Below are 6134 nucleotides of genomic sequence, written 5' to 3'. Positions count from 1 at the left end.
CACAGGAACTGGTGCTCCAGTGACTCTCCAGTTCAGAGAGACAACACTAACAAACAAGAAGCCTGGTGGCTTCCAATTCACAGATGGGTCATGTCTGTGGTCTTCAGAGTCCATCAAAATCACAAGTATTTTATGATTTTTTGAGTACTGCAAGGCTGTGTGGGGTGCATTTGGATACACTTAAGAATTTATGGTCCTGTGGAAACTCCTCAACACTCTTAGACCTGCTCCATTCTTCTTCTGTTCTCCTAAGCATTGATTGCTACTGTCAGAAATGAGGAAATGTAGAAATGTAGAAAGCCATGTGGTCTGAGTATGTCCACTCTTACATCCTGTTTACTCTGCTAGAACTACTGATATGATGAAACTTACTCATATCCTTAAGTGTTTCGGTGGGATGTGCTGTAGAGTGCAGCACTCTGCAGAATATTGATTCCTGAGCCTAAAGAAATTATTCAAATTTCAACCAAATAGTTTGCATACAAAATTTAATGCTCTTTTACATATCTCATCCCATCGAGTTTCGTTTTGGGAGCTTCATTCTCCCACGCTTTCTTGCAGTGAGTAATACCTCCCCAAATGACTAATCTGATTGTTCTGATTTCTTTCTTACTGATAGCAAGATTATTTACTGCCCTAGAATAGATTTTAAAGTATTTTTAAACCCAGTAAAAACAAACTTAGAAACCTGGGAGTGTGGTCAGTCTGGGTGACCAATATAGGGAATCAACATACAGTACAATGTAAGGCTGAAATACATGCACTCAATGTGCAAGTTTTCACAGTCTCCTCCCAAAAATGTCAAAAGAAGAAAGCCAACTTGAATACTTCTTTCATACCCGAGTGGTTTAACTCCAGGTTGCTCTGGAAGTCCTCACCTCTCTGAAAGTGCGAGCCCTTGGTCTCAGCTGGGTGTCGTGGCAGTATTGTTGCTCACCGAGCTGGTTTGAAGATATTTGTGTATTTAGATGGGTCACAGGAATGCAGGAGCTTTCTTACTCAGCCAGGACATGAAGTAAAGAAGTATTATAGAAAACTGCTTCACTCCTGTGAGTTTGGATCAGCACTGCTGAGCACAAGCATCTGTAAGTCCTGAAAATCCCTTTTGTTCCCAACCTATCCAATATTGGAGCACAGTCTCTTGGTAAGACCAAGAACTAGACGTTATTGTACATCAAGTTAGAGGGACTTTCCTTCTTCACTGGTACGAGATTTCCACTTTGTTTGCTCCTACACTCACCTGTTTGTATTTGAAATCCTTGCTATAACTGTTTCTCTTTCATCTTGCACTGAATTTCTCCCTTCTGTGCTGATGTCACTGACAAGGACACCGTGAGAGCCTGTGCACTTCTGTTCACCTCAGCACTAACAAGTTTTCTATTTGTGTAGAGCTGTCCTTGCTCTGCTGAAGAGATCATCAGTGTTCATGATGCTGCCCCTTCACTGCTGCTGCTGCTGCTTGTAACCTACTGCAAAACAACGTGGTTTGGGGTTCTTTCATCTTTTCCTTAGTGCCAGGCATTGTGGCAAGTACAGCTTAACATGCAAGGAGTCGTGGCTTCAAGCTGTACCTGACTTGTCTAATATTAATTCCACACGTGGTCTCTTCTGCCCAAGTTCAGTCAAAACTTCCATAACAACAAGCACTGTCGGAAATGAGAGTGCCCTTTAAAATTTAGTGGCATACATCAGTTGGACATGAAAACTAGTTCAAACCTCAACGCTTGTTCTCTGTGTCTTCTCGAGAATTTAATTTCTTGTGAGGCCTTTAACTTAGAATATTTTCCTGGTTTGCTTAACTCCTGCTACCATCTGTTGTTCGGTGACAACTCGGAGCCAAGACGGCTGATGGAGATCCGAGTTCTCCTAGATCAGCACTTGGCACCACGAGCTTTTTCACAACCCAACAAGCAGTTCTAACAGCTGCATGCATGAATCACTTAAGTTATAGTACCCTGCAGCACCCTGTAAGAATGGGTTTTGACAATCTGGTCAGATGTCACACAAGCAAAAGTGCGATGAACTGAGCTCCTTGGAAGGTGTGACATAAATTTAAGATGATTATTTTGATACATATTTTAATGTAACATGCTCTAAAGTTTCATTGCTGCTCAGAAAGTTTTGGGACTACCCTAGATTGCACGTAAGAATTTACAATTACAAAAGAAATTCAGTGGGCTGGGGTGTGTGTGTGTTTGTTTGTTAGAGCAAACTATTCTGACACATTCCCTGTGGCATTTCATATTACTGAGAGACAGTTTGCTCCAGCATTAAAGTGCTCTTCATGTGCTTTTGACTCAGTCTATATTTAAACCAGTCTCCAGCAGTATTTTATTTCAGTTGTTTTAGTCTGGTTTGCTTAGCTCTGGATGCATTCTTGATTATTATCTGTGCTTATTGCAAGATTTGCTGTCATAGAACGATAGAATAATTTAGGTTAGAAAAGACCTCTAACATCATCAAGTCCAATTGTTAACCCTGCACTGCCAAGCCCACAACTAAGTCCCTGAGTGCCACACAGCTTTTAAATACCTCCAGGGATGGTGAGCGATTCCACCATTCCCTGTCCCAGTGTTCACATACTGCACTTCCACAAACACTACAGAACATCATTTCGTTCAGAGTTTAGGAAGATGTAAGAGCGCTTCTTTAAGGTCTGCAAGAGGACTGTGTGGATTCCTTGTGGGTTTCGTAGCAGTGACCTGACTGTACCAACACCGAGCCCCAAGGACCAGTGTCTGGATCAGCCTGGTGTCAATGGGCAAGCTGGGCTACACAGCTGAGGGTTTGTGTTATGCTCCAGTGGTGTCATTACTTGTTTAATGATAACCATTGCTTTGGCTGAGTATTTAACACGAGGCCAGTGACAAACAATTTATGGAGTCCATATGTTTGTATTTCATTTAGCTGTCCAAATAAGGGGGGAGGGAGCAGTATGGAGGTCATAGTGTCTTGTTTTTATTTTGAAGCTGCATCTGCAGACTAGCTGGAGCCAAGCAGGGTAACTATAGGATGGACAGTATCATCCAGGAATAGGGTGTTAAAACTTCTTGGGCAACTTCCACAGAGCTGCCTGGCAGGAATTCCCCCTCAGTTCCTCTTAGAAAATGAGATCAGTGGGTACCCAGGGGATAAGGAGGGCTGGGTGCCAGAGAAGGGAAGCCTTGGTGGTTCAGCAGTAGGATGGAAAAAGACATGATTCCAAGAGCTGGACCAATAGTGTTGAGTTGGACTGCAAGCCTTTCACACCACTAGAAATGTGGATGAACTGGTCTCAGGACGTACAGGCTGCAGACTGAGGCAGTGAACTTGAGGATGCTGAAGCAGGTTGGTGTTAGTTTCCCACGTTTTAAAGAGTTCTTAAGAGTTTATAAGAGTTTTAAAGAGAATATGTAAATGTTTTCCATCAGCAATTTTCAGTTACTGTCTTATCAGGTACTTTATGTTTCTAAAGAACTCTAGATAGGTTAAACTTGATAGTTCATACCACAATGTAAAGATAAGCTAGATAAAGGGCAGACAAATGTTCTGTTTTGTTTTCCCTGGTTTTTTTTTACATGTATCAGCTGGAAATCCACACAAATTTAGGGATGCCATGGAACAGAAATGTCTGACAGACAGTAAGGGATGACCAGATTTTTTTTTTTTAAGCAATCAATTCCCTTCTAAGTCTACAAAAGGAGTAAGTGTGCGATAAAAGGCGCTGGGCCATTACCTCCTCCTCTTACCTGTAACAGAATTGATATTAAAAATATCAATAGGAATAGGAAATCACTTTAAAATTCAATGAAGACTTGCTCTTTTCTTTGGTTAGGCCAGTATTTCATGCCAAAATGCACCAGACAAGAGTCTACGTGAAACCTGGGGACGTGGGTCTGTATAGACAATGTAAAGTGCTCCTGTGGATTTGGGTCAGATGAAGTCTCCACAGTGACCCAAGGAGCATCCAGCAGGAGAAAAATACTTATTTAAAGATGTTTTCTACCAGTTGATAACACACCCTCTAGAAGGGGCTGCGTAAGATAAGAAACAGGCTAAGGTACAAAATAATGAAAGCAAGGGAGAAGAGGAGGAAGGGGGACGATGTCATGAGGCAAAAGGCAAGTAAAGAGAACTGGAATTCTGACAAAACTGACTGAAAAAAAGGGACAGGGGAAGTGCAGCAATAGTGCAGCCTGGTCTCTCCAGGTACCACCCAGGAATCTGCATCCAGCCTCCGTGCAGCAGGGAAGTGAAAGCCCACCTCCATGTGCCAGCTTTTTTCCTGCTCCCAGGAGAGGAGATCTGCTCGGCAGAAGACAGATGGCATTACCATTGCCTGTGCTCCTGTGGGGGCTTTTTCCAGATGGGGAGTTGGAAGCTTCTTTGTGCTGCTACAGCCTTCCTCTCCAGCAGCCCTCGAGTGCTCGGGGCTCCACCAGCCTGTGCACCCGGATCAGATGCTGCTCAGACATGTGCAGCTCAGCACCGAAAAGATTTCAGCTGAACCCGTTAGGGAAACAGAAGTATTTATATCCAGGGTTTTCTTCCTTTTTGAGAAGTGTCCTTGTTGACTTTTCCTTTCTTGCACCTCGTTATTGAGAGATTGCTGGTAAAACCTGAGTTGCTATCAGCGATTTGAAAAGGAAGGCGACATGATTGTTCTGCAGAGGAACCCCAGACAACCCTGCATCACACAGGGACTTCACCAGCCAATCTTGGTGCTTTCCTGTGTTGGGATGCCTCTCCTACCTCAAACAAGGCACAGGTGTGACAAGTTTCTCAAAATTACCTGAAAAAACCACTGGGCAGTCCAGGAAGCAGCACCCTCACTGCAACTCAGTGAGCTGCTTACTGGAATTTTTAAAAAAGTAATAATCATTTTAAATACTTGGCAGCAACCTTTGATCTCCACTTCACGCCAAACAAATCAGCACAGAAAGTAAAACTTTGGAAAGGTAACATGATTCCAAGTTTTACAATCAAGCAAAGGGAGATACTAAGTTTAATCCCCTTATCTTAGTTACACATTAAATTTATGACCTCACCTGTGTAAATAAGTACATTTTGTTCTGCTTTCTTCCACTTCCCTTCCTCTGCAACTTTCCAGTCTGCAGTTGCTCCAAGTGACCCTGTTCTTTCCACTTTGTTTTTGCTGTTTCATTTTATACTCATATTGGATTTTCAGCAGGTATTCCTGTCTTCCTGTTTAGTTTCATTTCTCCCAATAATATCAGAATAAGGAACAATTGCAGCAGCTAAACATACCATATGGAAAACTTACTATATGCTGCAACCATCTTAATAGTATCACTCCATTTTTCATTACTGAAGTTCGGTGAAGGGCTCATATTCTGATCTTTCTGCACATTCACAAACCCCTTAAAAGTGACCGGAGCAATTTATCAAATGTGTGAGAAAAGTCCATTAGCTATTTAAAAAAAAAAAAAAATCACTCAAATGCTTTATGGTCTCCAGGCTTGTGTGTGGGAGAAGGTGTTGGTATTGCTCTCCAAAGTCAGAGCTGCACCTCACTGAATTAAAATAAAAAGCCAATTTCAGGGTAAGGAACCTCTAAAGCACCCCTTGCCCTCACAGCCAAGCCAGGGCTCCTGACTGGGGCCCGGTGATGTGTGCTGAGCTGCTGGATTCACTTCTGTCGGGAGAACCAATTCAAACTGGCCTTTTCAGCAGCAGTTGGCGAACTGGAAGCATATGCCAATCCACAGGGCGTAGCTGTGCAGCTCCAGGTGTCAGCCACCTTTGGGGAGAAGGCAGCTCCTGCCTGCAAGAGGAACGATTTCTGAGCAGCCTGTGCCACACAGGCGAAAAGGACAGTACAGGGATTTGTTTCAGGGGTGGCACTGTGGGAACAGCTGTGACCACTAACACCAAGGAGAGATGGAAGCGCCTGGTGGTGATGGTGTTACTGCAGCCTCCCAGAAACAGTCCAGGGATCCTGTCAGAGTGCAAGCCCTAATGCAGAGCAGACATAATCCTTCTCCCAAAAGAGTAAATATCACTCAGGGTTTTCTCCCCTTGCCATGCCAGAAGGAAGCTCAGAGAATCCAGCCTGCCTGCACCTACACAACCATTGAATCGTGGAATGGACCTTAAAGATCATCTAGTTCATCTCAAGGAATGTAAGGGCAAGT

Source organism: Empidonax traillii, unplaced genomic scaffold, assembly GCF_003031625.1.
Source record: "Empidonax traillii isolate 1590-97213 ecotype Southwest subspecies unplaced genomic scaffold, ASM303162v1 scaffold803:size405832, whole genome shotgun sequence".
NCBI lineage: Eukaryota > Metazoa > Chordata > Aves > Passeriformes > Tyrannidae > Empidonax > Empidonax traillii.
Note: the sequence above shows the minus strand (reverse complement) of the source record.